The 14,952-nt window shown below is 41.6% G+C and overlaps 1 long non-coding RNA gene across 1 annotated transcript; it reads left to right on the forward strand.

The window, feature by feature from the left end:
* Positions 1-3,728: 3,728 nt before the first annotated feature.
* On the forward strand, positions 3,729-12,433 carry LOC111825284. The gene is made up of 2 exons (XR_002828456.1): positions 3,729-3,939; positions 11,656-12,433. It is a non-coding gene; the product is annotated as an uncharacterized LOC111825284 (long non-coding RNA).
* The last annotated feature ends 2,519 nt before the right edge of the window (positions 12,434-14,952 follow it).

Below are 14,952 nucleotides of genomic sequence, written 5' to 3' on the forward strand. Positions count from 1 at the left end.
GTGGTTGGCCGGCTGGCCCCACCCTCTGGTCGAACTCCCAGTCTGCATATTAGCCATTTATTATATAGGATTGGCCTGTATTTGAGGTTCTAGAGCAGTTCTGCTAAAAGTGAAGTCCTTCAGTTGTTTTCTAAGCACTTGTTTTTTTACTTCTGCTGAACTTTTTTGTTCATGACAAGGCTTTCTCTGTGAAGGAAGCAGTTCATTGATTGATTGTGGTTCAAGTGCGTTACCCATTCTTAGAATAGCACTTTGCCGTTGAGTTGCATCATTTTTAAAAAAAATGTTACCATTTATTTTTAAAAAATATTTAACTATTTTTTGTGTGTTTTTTTTAAAGGGAGAGGGATAGAGAAACATCAATGAGAGAGAAACATGGATTGGCCATCTCCTGCATGCCCCCTACTGGGGATCAAGCCTGCAAGCTGGGCACGTGCCCTGACCTGGAATGGAACCTGGGACCCCTTGGTTCCTGGGTTGACGTGCTCAACTACTGAACCACACTGGCTGGTGCACAGCCGCATTATTTGATAGGAGCTGCTGTGTGGCCTTGAGAAAATAATCTCCTATTATTCTGTCGCTGAGTGTCTTTTTGTATCAGATAATCTTTACCTTCCTGTGCTTTGGGTTAATAAACCACTTTCCTTTACATTAGCTTGCTCAGCCTAAAACTAGCTTTGTGAATTCGGTGTTAATGTCACAGAGTAGGCCAGCAGTCAAAATGTAAAATATGCTTGGGGTCCCATGGCTAGTAACCATTTTGAGTCTAGGTTCCAGCATTCAGAATTTGCCCTCTGAAAGCTGACATCAGGGTTTCTTATCCTATTTTGCTCCTCGGACTCTGGCAACCTGGTGAAACTAGTGAGCTTCTCCTCAGAAACATGTTTTTTAATACATAAAGAAGAAATAATTAGAAGGAAACAAGTTACTTTTTTTCAAAAATTTATGATTTAATATTTGTGCCTTAATAACTTTTTACACAGCTGGATCTATCTAGTGGTGGGTTGAATGCCATATTAAAAATATATTTTTTTATTGATTTCAGAGAGGAAGGGAGAGGGAGAAAGAGAGAGAAACATCAATGATGAGAGAGAATCATTGATCTGCTGCCTCCTGCACATCCCACAGTGGGGATGGAGCCTGCAACCCGGGCATGGTGCCCTGACCGGGAATCCAACTGTGACCTCCTGGGCACATGCTCAACAGCTGAGCTACACCGGCCGGGCTGACTACCATATTTTTGAGGTAGTAGTGAGCACAAATATTTATAAGATCTGTAGCAACTGAAAAATGATGACACAAAGTCATAGGTACTGCCAAGACTGACATGGTTTGCCACCTACGTTCATGTTTAAAGTAAATGCAAAATTTCAGTGAGTGGTTAGTGAAAATGAGGATAAAAATGTTTCCCCATCCAAGTTTAGGGATGTTCAGAATTCTGTCCATAGTTCCCAGGTTAAGAACCCCTGACCTATAGTTTTTGCTTTCATAGTATTTAGGTGGTGGGCCAGGGTAGCTGGGTACTTTTCACCTTGATGTCAGAACCTCAAATCAGTACTGGCAGATCCGTTCTCCTCGGCCAGGATCATTTAAAATCTCAATTACCTGGTGTAGTCATTCCACCGATTTCTGCTTTATTCATTATTTCAAAAATGAGAAATAGATCATGGGCAAAAAATAGTCCCGTGCTTTTGGAAAGCTATTTGAGTACTCTTTGGATGTGATTTCCCTGGGAAATCAGATGATAAATGTGACTGGACAAGTAGGCTCATCTCCTGTACTGGGGTCCCGGAGATCCGCTGGCCAGCTCATTAATGCAGATGGTGTCCCCTGGCAGCATCCAATGATGTGGTGGTCATTTCTGTGCGGGATCCCTTTATGATGAAGCATTAGGGAACAGTTCAGCCCCTCTGCAACTTTACACAGGAACAGAACAGAATCAGTGAGTCGGGGGCTCTCCCAGGTAAAGCAAGCGGAACCAGTCCAGTCCATATTGACAGAAGCCCTCCAATATCCAGAGAGGTGTATCCTAGAGACGGAAGCCCAGGATTGTTTGTCTAATGTTTTATGTGTGTTGTAGGCACTTAGGAGTTAAAGTGCACTGTAAAGGCCAATTCTTAGAATTCTGTTTTCCAAGTGGGACATGGGGGAAACAGGCTGGTGTGAAAAAATTACACGGAGTTAGGCATGTTCAAGAAGAGAAATAGCTGCCCTACCCGGTTTGGCTCAGTGGATAGAGCGTCGGCCTGCAGACTGAAAGGTCCCAGGTTCGATTCCGGTAAAGGGCATGTACCTTGCTTGCGGGCACATCCCCAGTGGGGGTGTGCAGGAGGCAGCTGATCGATGTTTCTCTCTCATCCATGTTTCTGACTCTCTATCCCTCTCCCTTCCTCTCTGTAAAAAAGTCAATAAAATATATTTTTTTTAAAAAGAAGAGAAATAGCCTATGATGATAAAGGGAGACGTGCCTGCATCTTCATGCATCAAGGATAAAATATATTTTTTTTAAAAAGAAGAGAAATAGCCTATGATGATAAAGGGAGACGTGCCTGCATCTTCATGCATCAAGGAGCAAGAATGTCCCCCCTGACCTAGCAAGACTACGGTCCCAGTATGAGTGACAGCACTGTGTAGGTGAAGGTTTCTTCATCAGGGTTCGAGTCTTTGGGTTTCCTTCTTGCTGCGCCCAAGGGCTGAAGAGGAGCAGAAACTCCTGTGTACAACATTCAGACCAGAATGGCACCCGCCAACCATTCTTGAACATCTCCACCCTTGGTGATGGCCCACCCATTGGACAGAATGCTTGCACATGGGCTCCAATTTGGTCCTCACCGGCCTACAGTGGACTGTGGCTGGGGTTCCCATCAGTCCCTGCAGGTCAGGCAGCAAGGCCACTGGTCCTGTCTGCTCAGGGGATGTGATAGCAAGGAACTCTGATTGATCCTGGATGCTTGTGATTAGTTTGAGCCTTGCCCTAGGCTCCAACTGGGTAAATCCAGGATAGATTTATGCACTAAAATATTTAACCATAGTAATGAATTTTACTAGTAAATGACTGCAAGAAAATTGGAAGTCATGAGGGTGCATGGAAAACAAATATACAAAAAAATGGGGGACAAATATAACGGATAAGATGCTTACTGTAGAATGCTGATTACCAACTAGCTAAAGGGGAGGGAGTGCTGCAGTTGAAAAATTAGCATTTTGTTGGCACAGTGAAGACTGAATCAGGCAAAAATCATCCACTGGTGAAAAAATCTTGGAGATGTTGACAAGGAGCATATTTATGTGGCTTTGTTTCCCACAGATTACTTATGAGCTGCGTATCAGTTTCTTATTGCTGCTCAGACAAATTTACCGCAAACAGTTCCTTAAAATAACACAAATTTATTCTCTGACATTTCAGGAGGTCAGGAGTCTGAAATAAGTCTTGCAGGGCTCACATCAAGGTGTCTCCGGGCTGGTTTCTTCTGGAGGCTCCAGGGGAGAATCCATTTCCTGCCTTTTCTAGCTTCTAGAGGCTGTCTGCCTTTTTCTGGCTCTTGCCCTCTTTCTTCCATCTCAAAGCCAGCAACATGGCATCTTCAAATCTCTCTCCCTCCGCAGTCACGTTGCCTTCTCTTTCTGACCCCTGAGCATCCCCCTTGTAAGGCCCTCTGGGGATTGTGTTGGGTCCACCTGGATGATCCATGATAATCTCCCCAATTCAACCACAGCTGCAACGTCCCTTTTGCGATATAAGGTAACAAGGTTCTGGAATTACAGTATGGTGTGGACATCCTTAGGGGGGCATTATTCATCCTAGGACCCATTGCAAGAGGAAAAATCGACTTACAGTGGAGGAATTGTGCAACACTTTGACCAGGTGATCAGAAAAGAGCAGATGGACATCGCACCTCCAGTACTCAGGAGGGTCCATCAGCAGCTATGCAATACTGGGTAAGACTGCATTGCTCGAATGTAATCTTGAGGAAACATTAGGCCCCAAATGAAAAATGTTCTATTAAAAAGAGGCCTGCATTCTTTATATTTTTTATTGATTTTTGAGAGGAAGGGAGGAGAGGGAGAGAGAGATAGAAACATCAGTGATGAGAGAGAATCATTGACTGGCTGTCTCCTACATACCCTCCACTGGGGATTGAGCCTGCAACCCAGGCATGTGCCCTGGACCAGAATTGAACCCGGGACCCTTTAGTCCACAGTCCGATGCTCTATCCACTGAACCAAACCAGCTAGGGCAAGAGGCCTGAATTCTTTAAATGTATTAATGTTAAAAAGATAAAAGGCTGTGAACAGGTTTCCAGATTAAAGGATGCTGAAGAGTCATGGCAACTAAATGCAGTACCTGACCCTACATTGGACCCTGTATTGGAGGAAAAATGCTGTTAAAGGGTATTATTGTATAAATTGACAAATTGGAACAGGAATGGTAGTTTTTTTCTTTTTTATATAAATCTCTTTTTAATGTTTTTATTTTTTTTTTTTTTTTTAGAGAGAGAGGAAGGGAGAGGGAGAGAGAGAAACTTCCATGAAAGAAACATCAATCAACTGCCTCCTGAACGCCCCACACTTGGGATGGAGCCCGCAACCTGGGCATGTGCCCTGACCTGGAGTTGAACTGTGACTTCCTGGTTCATAGGTTGACACTCAACCACTGAGCCACATCAGCTGGGCTCCATTGATTATATTTTAGAGAGAGTGGAAGGGGTGGAGGGAGGGAGAGACAGACAGACAGACAGACATTTATGTGAGAGGCACATTGATTGGTTGCCTCCTGCAGGTACCTGCAATCCAGGTACGTGCCCTTGACTGGGAATCAAACCTGCGACCCTTCGGTGCTTGTGCCAACACTCTAACCACTGAGCACCACCAGCCAGGGATGAATTGTGATAGTTTAAATTTGAACATAGAATCACATTAAAAAGCTGTTCAATTAGTTTTATGAGAAAACTGGCTGAGGACTTTAAAAGGTTCAGCTGGAACAGTAGTTGTCCTGCTATTTAGAAATAGGAGTAAAAAAAAACGAGGACAGTGCTTCTGAAACTTGAATGTGCATAGGAATTGATTACCTGGGGACCTTCTTAACCGTTTGAGTCCCAAGCAGCGCCATTGCGCTGCTTGGTATTTCTCGACATAAAATAAAACAAGCGCTATCACGCTGTTTGGGTCTTTTCGTACTCATTTAGAGAAAGCGCGGTTGCGCTGTTTGGGATTCTTCGACAGTGTTTTTTCAATACCCCCCGGGACTCAAACGAATCGTATGTTTTCTCGACATAAAATCTCAGCAGTGCGATCGCGCTGCTTGGGACTCAAACGGTTAAAATAGTCTGATTCAGTAGGTCTAAGGCAGGGCCCAGGAGTCTGCATTTCTGACAGTCTAATCAGCTGGCATTGATGCTGCCAGTCTGTAGACCATGCCTTGAATAGTACCGAGTTAGAGTGACCTGGGAAATCATATGGATTGTATTGGAGAAAAATGGAGAAAGCTGTTGCATGAACCACTGCTGACATGAAATGTTTGAAATATCAACTTATTGTTACCAGCGACCTCCAAAGCAATAGATACTGGCCTAGTAATGCTAAAATGAGTTTGTGTTTGATGTCCAAGGCTTTGACATGTCCTCATAGATTTTTGTTTAAAAAGCAATTGGATAAACCATTAATCTGTGGCTCAATTTTTAACCTCCCAATACTCCCCCAAAGGCTTTTATCCCCCCAGCATTTGAAAAATGACAAAACTGGTGGTGGATGGAACCAATTAGTGGAGACTTTGAAGTAATGAGCAGTGCAGAAATGTTCGAGTCCTCCCTGCAATTTTGAAAGGCTGTGGAGACCCCGTGGCCTTGACAGTTAGAAGGTTCTCAACACCAGGATAAGGGATTATGCTTTTTATTCAACTAAACATGCAACTCACTGAAGCTGGGATTGTGCTTTGATTTCACGGGTTTAGGTAAGTTTGTTTATTTCCGTGGAGAGTAAAACCGGAACAAATTTTCAATTTGTGCTTGGGTCTTTTTCGGATTTATTGAAAATACAGAGAATAATAAGGGGAAAGATTAGAGGTTATGTGATTCAGTTTTGACATTGTGCTAGAACAGCTTTTTGTAGCACTTCTCGGCCACTTTGGCCACAGCCTCTGTAGAGGGTCAGCAAAGACAATGAGATACATTAAGGGCAGTGTATGAGGGAAAGAACATGTGGGCAGCCTCTTCAGCAGAAAAAAAAAAGCAGCATGAAATACCAGCTCAAAGCAACAGGGTACTATCAGGGCTGCTGGAAATAGAAGCATGAAGGAGTAAATGTAGATTTACTAAGGCAAAGGCTATAAAGTAAGCACAAGAGAGTAGGGCTAGAGGTGATTTACTACAAGTGCTTTGTAAAACAGCAAACATTTGGAAGACAGAAAGACCTAATATTTATTCCTGCTACAGCTATGTGGAAAGATAAACTCTTAGATTTTCCATTAACCAAAAGGCCATCAGGTCCTTCCAGTCTTATCTCTCCCTTGCCAGAAAGACATCTGGGATAGTGTTATGGTTGAATTGTGTGTGTCCTCTACCCCAGAATGTTGAAGTCCTAACCACCACCACCCCAGTACCTGTGAATGTGACCTTATTTGGAAATAGCGTCTTTGCAGATGATCAAGTTAAAGAGAGACCATTAGGGTGGGCTGTTATCCAGTATGACTGGTATCCTTATAAAAAGGAGAAATTTGGACCAATATAATGTGAATACACAGGGGGAACGCCGTCCTACAAGCCAAGGAATGCCTGAGAAGAAGGGCCTGGAACAGATTCTCCCTCACAGCCCTCAGAAGGAACCAGCCCTGCTGACACCTTGATTTCAGACCCCTGGCCCCCAGAACTGGGAGACAATACATTTCTGTGTAAAGCGACCCAGTTTGTGGTACTTTGTTACAGCAGCCCCAGGAAACTAATACACACCATCTTCCAAATAGATGGCAGATAGAGGAGGGTTTATCTATTAACTATTACCGCCATAATATTATATAACATGAGCAAGACTGAAATTTCAACAGCTTAGATCGGTACGTGTTAATTTCTCTCTCACCCATCTATGAGTTGGTTGGGGTTCAGCAGATCCAGGCTAGGCTCTGCTGGGCTTTGTCCAAGCTGTGTGTTGAGTCTAAGTCTGCTTCACATGCCTTTCAACCTCCTTGGACCAGTGGCTGCCTGAGACATGTTAGGGTGACAGATGAGAGTGCAGGAGGGCAAGCACAATGATGCATCCACATTTTCAGCCTGTGTCTGTGCCATGTCTGTCACTGTCCCATTGGCCAAAGCGCATTGCTTAGCCAAGCCTAAGGCTGAGAGGCAAGGAAGTCTGCTCTGTCAGTGAGGCCTCTAGCCAGCATATGAATGACAGGGGAGTGAAGAATTGGGAACAGTAATTCAATCTAACACATTTAACTTCAGAACTTAATGTAAAATTCAAGGAGTGCTTAATTCCCCCTGTTCAGAATTCATGGTATTTAAGGAAAGAGGAAACTGTCTTCTGAGAGACAGCAGCACAAATTGTCTACCTTGACTGTGACAAATGTGGGAAGACAGAACCTTAGAGCCCTGTATCGCACTTTAAGAAAAGTGGTCAACAGATGGCCTCTTATTAGCAAAGAGAGGTGACATCTTTTTTGTATATATATTTTACTGATTTCAGAGAGGGAGAGAGAGGTAGAAACATCAATGATGAGAGAGAATCATTGATCAGCTGCCTCCTGCACGTCCCCTACTGTGAAAAGGGGATCGAGCCCACAACCCGGGCATGTGCCCTTGTTTGGAATTGAACCCAGGACCCTTCAGTCCGCAGGCTGTGCCACATCGGCTAGGGTGAGGGTGAAATCTTTGAAGGTGGAAAGGCAGCTCTAGGCTGGAGCGAAGGCAGTGCTGGCAGCCAGGGGAAGGAAGGCCCATTCTTGCAAGAATCTTTGTGCATTGGGCCTCTAGTTTATATTATAAAAGGCCAGTGGCCAGAACGCTGGAACAATCAAACGACCGGTCACCAGGAGGTGCATTGATGGGTCCCGTGGCGGCAGTAGGAGGGACTCTGAATCTTGTGTGATTTTGTGCACTGGGCCTCTAGTAAGTATATAAGTTCTTTGGTTTATCTCTTCTCGTCCCCCCAACCCCAGGTTAGATGTTCTTGATGTGTTCTGGAAGGACTCATTGAATGGGTGATTCGGCGATCTTCCATTTGTGTATTAAAATTGGTTCAAGTTTGATGTTTATGTTACATAAGCTCTTGGAGAGTAGGGACCATTCCCTATTGAGCTTTGCATCCTCGAAACTTACCAGGCACAGAGTTATTACTCAATAATGAGAGAATGAAAATAGAAATGATCAAAGTCATACTGTAACATAAATCATCAAAAAGATAACATCTGGCAGTTTGGCTATGGAAGAGCTATTGAAAGACAGCAACTGAAGTTTGAATCTGTGGAGAGACATTGCATTTCTTGGATGAAAATATCAGAACAATGTCTTTCTTCCTAATGATAAATAATTCTAAACAGAATCCCAAGGGAGTTTTTAGAATTAGACCAAGTGATTTTGAAGTTCATTTGTAACAATACATTTCTAAGAATAGCCAAGAAAAACATTTAAAATAACCGTAGTGAAGGGAGATTTGCCCTCTTGTAATCCAATAGGAAGTATGATGCAGACACAGGAAGAGACAGATAAGAGGAGTGTCACAGAGGCTTGAAACACACAGTTAATATGTGGTGTAAGGTGTGTTGACCCAGCTCAAAAGAGTCAGGAGGCTTTGGCTAGCAATAAATGAGATTTATTCAAGGACTCGGGTCATTCAGCATAACGGTAAGCATAGTGACTACTTTATGTTTTAACTCAGCACAGAAAGAAATGAACAAAAAATGATGGCCAGCTTCTCTTTCATGGAATCAATGCATTTGACTAGGCAGGCCTTCAAAATTTAGAAGACTAATGTCAACATCTTCAAGACTCAAAAGGCTCCAATAATGCTACTAGAGAAAAGCAGTGGAGAAGTTGGGAAAATGTTAACATCACTGTGGGTTTTTGTTATGCATCAAAGAGCTCATTTCAAAATATCACTCCTTTAAAACATCACTGCACATGAAGGGCTAATAAACCAAAGCTATCAGAAGTTAGACCTACTACTTCTAGAAGTTAGAAGGGTACTTGGCAAAGTTTATCAGAGGAGACCTAGAACTGTATCCTTTTTCTTATCTGCTTACCGCACCCCCCCCCCCCCCCACACACTGCTTTGCTCCTGGCCTTAAATTTGCAATTTCTTTATAAATGGCACCTCCTGGTAGACTCTTTAAAAACAAAAATCCCCAGTTCTTCCAGTACCCTCCCACACGTTTGCTTCTCTAGGCTTCAACTTTATTAGGTGTTGCCAAACTGCTTCCCAAAGTGGTGTACCAGTTTATACACTTATGATCAGAGCATGAGAACTGAGGTTGCTCCATTGCCAATATTCTTATAACAAATTGGCATTGTTAGACTTTAAAATTTTTGTCTCTCTGGAGGTGTGAAATGGTAATTTTTCGTGGTTTAAATTTCCATGCACTTGATTACTAATGAGGCTGGGCATATTATTATAAGTTATTTGGCCAGCCAGTGTTCCTATTTTGCAAAATACCTGTCTTCTGTCCATTGGCTATTGAACTTTTATTTTCTAATTGATCTATGATGTTTAGATCACCAGTATAATAACCCTGTGTTGCTTATTAGTTACAAGTATCTACTCCCAGTCTGCCTTTCTGAAATCTTTCTCAGAAGCATTTTGTTTTAATTATATTTTATAACCATCAGGAGACTAGCTTTGGCTGTATTTGTCTTTTCATTTATTAATGGTGTCTTTGGATGCACATGAGGTTTTTATTTTAATATAGTCAAATTTGTCAGTCTGTTTCCTATATGTTTGTATTTATTGTCTCATTTTAGAGACCTTTGCTTAGCCTAATTTTCTCTTAAATTAATATTTTTCAGTATTTTAAACTTTTCATAATTAGGTCTTTCATTTATCTGCCATTCCCCACTCCCCCAGCCCCAACCTCTTTTTGGTAGGATGTAGGGAAGGGTGTTTTTGTTTTGTTTTGTTTTGGTTATGCTATGAGTTGTGAGGGAATTTTTTTCCATTGTGATCAGCACTTGTCCCAGTACCCTTGATTATATTGTCCATTCATTCCCCAGTGATTTGAAATGCATTTGTTGTCCTACATTAAGTTATTCATTTATTCATGTGCCTGTTTCTGGGTCCAACAGCTTTTTTGCACTTGGAGAAGGTGATAGTTGGTGGGGCTGTGCCAAAAATGTACTTTAAAAGAGATATGCAAATGGCTGCAGAATGCCAATGGATTATATTGTATCTTGTAATATTATAAAAAGGAAGAAGATGTTGATCACAGTCTAGATGAAATTTTTTTATGATGGCCCACTATCTAATTTATTTTTAAACATTAAATTTAAGCAGTTGAATTAACAGCTGAGTTATGTGGGAGCAGTTATCAAAGGCTAAATAGCTGCATTATAACAAATTGCTGAAGGTGCTGTGAATCAAATATTTTATCAAATTTGGTAGTTATACCTAAGAATGATAAGTTTGTGGACTTTAGCGTGTGCAGTCTACCCCCCCCCCCAAAAAAAAGCTGTTTCTTGGGAACTTTTTAAATGCTAGTAAATGTGTTAAGCCAGGACCCATGTACATTACTTGCTTTTAAAAAATTTTTAATTGAGATAACAATGGTTAATAACATTATATAATTTTCAATTATTCAACATTGAAATTTGATATCCATAAACACTATAGCGTGCTCACCACCAAAAATCTAGTTTGCATCTATCTCCATTCGTTTGACATCCTTTACCCATTTTACCTTCTGTCCCCATACCGCTTTCCCTCTGGTAACTACCAAGCTATTGTATGTATCTATGAGTTCTTGTTTTTGTTTGTTCATTCTTTTTTTGTTTTTCGTTCCATATATGGGTGAAATTATTCAGTTTTTGTCCTTTTCTGTCCATCCATGTTGCCACAAATGGCAATATTTCACCTTTTTATGACTGAGTAGTATTTCATTGTATATATGTACCAGGTCTTCCTTATCCATTCGTCTGTTGAGGGACACTTAAGTTGTTCCTCTGTCTTGACTATTGTAAATAATGCTGCATTGAACACAGGGATACCTATATCTTTTTGAATTAGTGTTTTCATATTCTTTGGATAAATACTAAGAAGAGGGATTGCTGGATCATATGGTAGTTCTATTATTAATTTTTTAAAGAACTTCCACACTGTTTTCCATAGTGGCTGCACAAATTTACAGTTCTACTAACAGTATTAAAGGGTTCCCTTTTCTCCAAATTCTCTCCAATACTTATTTCTTGTCTTTTTAATAATAGCCATTCTAACAAGTGTGAGGTGATATCTCACTGTGGTTTTGTTTTGCATTTCCCTAATAATTAGTGATGTTCAATATCTTTTCATGTGCCTGTTGGCCATCTGTATATCTTTCTTGGAAAAGTCTTTATTCAGATCCTCTGCCCATTTTTTTAACTAAGTTTTTGTTGTTGAATCAAATATTAAGAGTTCTTTAAATATTTTGGATATTAACCCCTTATTAAACATATGATTTGCATATTTCCTATGTGTCAGGTCCTGGCAAGGGGACCGAGTGAAGCAAGATGACTGAAGGCCCTCAAGAAGATCCCCCCATCTATTTGGGGAGACTTACTCATGGATATAAAATAGTGGGCTGGTTTCTCATGATCCTGCATGGTGTGCCCCATAGATACTTAAAACAATGCAAGTAACAATCTAAAATGGCCAAAAAAGGACAGGAAAAGGAGGGAGGGAGTGTTTTTAAAGCACTTGGACAGAAACTCTGATGGTTAGGTGGAAGATGCAGTGAAGCTGTATATTTTCCAGGTTTCGTCTTTTTCTTTTTTTATTCATCGTTTCAGATAGAAATGTTTAAGGGAAACAGCAGGGAAGGGCTGCTAGGAACATAGCAATTTGGTTTACCAGGATCATTATATTTAGTACTTTAATGTCTAGCTTTTGAGGTGGGGGTGAGGGGTGTTGAATTTAAGAAAAAGTAAACAGTTGTTCTTAATTATACCATACGATGGGACTTGGTGTACTAGCTTCAAACAAAAATAATCCAGCCTTTTCCACCATTGCAGGACTGTCAGTGATTAAACAGAATTGATCATCTGGGTGGATATGATTGGGAATTATTACAGTTAAATAATGCTTAGCCTTTGAGAGGAGCAGTAAACTCCAAGTAGAATATCGGTGAGTCAGCCTATTGTGTAATGTAGTATTTATTACCTACTGTTCTGTTTATATAATGTATTACATTTTTGGAATTCATATACCACCTGATGAATTTTATGTAATACTAACACAATAAAATATTCCTGGAATTCGACATGTTGAAAAATATTGTTTCCTTAAACAAATGAACTTGTATAAATTGCTTTAAGAACACCTGACTGAGGTCTTTTCCTTTTGCTTTAGCTGTCACAGTCCTAAGTTGCAGTAGGTAGCTCATCCCCAACCTCTGAGATCTGTATTTCTCTGCTTAAAAAAAAATTCTTGTAGTTTAAATCTATTTGGGTAGGTTTGATGCAAAAGGATTTAAATTGTAATCTGTGTGATGCGGACTCCAGTTTTGCCCGTAGCCCTGGGCAAAAGGGGCCTTGCCCTGGGACCTGGTTTCAGAGGGTTTCACCCCGGCTCTCCTCTGGCTCTGCTCCTCACCATGGGGTGACGGGTCTGCAGTGCCACGGGGATGTGCCTACTTCCCCTTCTAGAATAGTTTGTGTATTCCCAAGACTTGAAATTTTGTGTCCAAATTTCTCAGAGCCCACTTCCAGGGCCCATGGGCGTATCTTTCTCAGTTATCCCATCATCCTGATGGAAGACTTTGCTCAAGCTCCAGGGGCTGGGAAATGGTGAAGGTGCTGCTGGGGGTGGGGGTGTGAGCAGAGCAAGGGGAGTGGGCTGAGTCCTTTGCTTCCGTGTTTTTGCATGGAACTTCACAGAGTCTGAGAATTTGGAATTGGAGCCTGGCCTTCCAGGTGGATATGAGATATATTTCCAAGTTAGGAGAGACTGTATTTTATTTAACATTTGTAGCCTGATGTGCAGCTTGAAATACTATGTGGAGCCTGGCCGGTGTGGCTCAGTGGTTGAGTGTTGACCTATGAAGCAAGAGATCACAGTTTGATTCCCGGTTAAGGCACATGCTTGGGTTGTGGGCTCGATCCCCAGTGTGGGGTGTGCAGGAGGCAGTGATCAATGACTCTCTCTTATCATTGATGTTTCTATCTCTCTTTCCCTCTCCCTTCCTCTCTGAAATCAATAACAATATATTTAAAACAAATAAATGCTATGTGGATGGACCTCCATTTGTACTCTGGTAGGAGTGGGTTTAAGGAACTATATTATATTTTTAAAAATATGGACAGGGAGTACTCATTAAGCTATGTTTGGAGGAATAATGGCAAATATTATAGTGTGACAAACAAGCTCTTTTGGAGTAAAAATCTTTCAAATGCATTAGGAAACTGAAAGTAATCAGCTGAGATTTGAAAATATTACAGTAAATAAGAAACATTGCCTATTCCTTAAGTAGATTTCAATGTATGAAGGAAGTTGGCCACCTGGCTGCTTGCTTGGTATTCAGAGCTGAGGCTACTGGAGCACCCTGAGCAATCTGCCCAGTTGATAAGGTGGCTTACAGATACAGAGATGGGTGACAGTGTCTGGTGGACCCTCGCTTTCAGCCAGTTCTTCTTTTTCTCTCTTATTTGGGGATGGCTGAGAAGAAGGAAGAAGCAAAAAAAAAATCTTAGTTTCCTTCCTCCATTTGTAGAAGATGCCCTACTTAATGTTCATCCATCCTTTTATTTTTATTTTTCACCGAGTATTGTCTTGGCAGAAAGTTCTAGAGAATAAGGGATGTATCTTCATTTGATAAAACCAGGCTCAGTGTACCCAGAGACCACTTGACATTAAGGAATCCACTGGTGAGTTATTATGGCCAGGGAGGTGCAAACAAGACTCCTCAGCCACTATCTTGAAAGAAATTTCCCTCTTGTCCTTGATTATGTCTAGGACCGTCAGAGAAAGGGACCTTTATCAGTCCTCTATCTCTATTCCTTTCTCTTAAGCCAAATAATATTCTGAACCTAGCCTTTTCAGGCCCACTTCTGTCATCTCACTGAATTCTAGTCACATCTATCTTACAATGTTAAGTGTCTTCTCTGTCACATCCCACGGGTATAAAGATGTCTCAGTCATGATTCCAACCCTCAAGTGGCTCAAAGACAGGTGGAAACAGACAGGTATATGTTCATATCTAACTGTTCTTACTACCCTTGGAAAGCTCAATGTAGGCTTTTGCCCATAATTTCCCCTCACTCCTGCCATCTGATTGACTCCCTGAATGGCATGCTCCCTCCTCTTAAAACTGAGAGTAATAAACTCTTCTTTCAAAGGCCGTCTGTATGTCTGTCCTCTTATCATACCTGATTAAATGTACCTGAGTACATTTCAAAACAGAAGTCAGATAGATTTGAGTTCCAACTGAGCTCTATAATTTGCCCATCATGTAACCCTGGGGATATTTCTTTCTTTTAAAAAAATAGATTCTTATTGATTTCAGAGAGGAAGGGAGAGGGAGAGAGAGAGATAGAAACATCAATGATGAGAGAGAATCATTGATTGGCTGCCTCTTGCACACCCCACAGTGGGGATCGAACCCACAACCCAGGCACGTGCCCCTGACTGGAATCGAACTCAGGACCCTTCAGTCCGCAGGCCGACGCTCTATCCACTGAGCCAAACCAGCTAGGGCTTGGGGATATTTCTTATCCTCTGCCAGCTTCAGTGTCCTTATCTGTAAAACATGGCCAACGATTCCTGTATCATAGGACTACTTGC

The sequence above is a fragment of the Myotis lucifugus genome, unplaced genomic scaffold, assembly GCF_000147115.1.
Source record: "Myotis lucifugus unplaced genomic scaffold, Myoluc2.0 scaffold_20, whole genome shotgun sequence".
Classification (NCBI taxonomy): Eukaryota; Metazoa; Chordata; class Mammalia; order Chiroptera; family Vespertilionidae; genus Myotis; species Myotis lucifugus.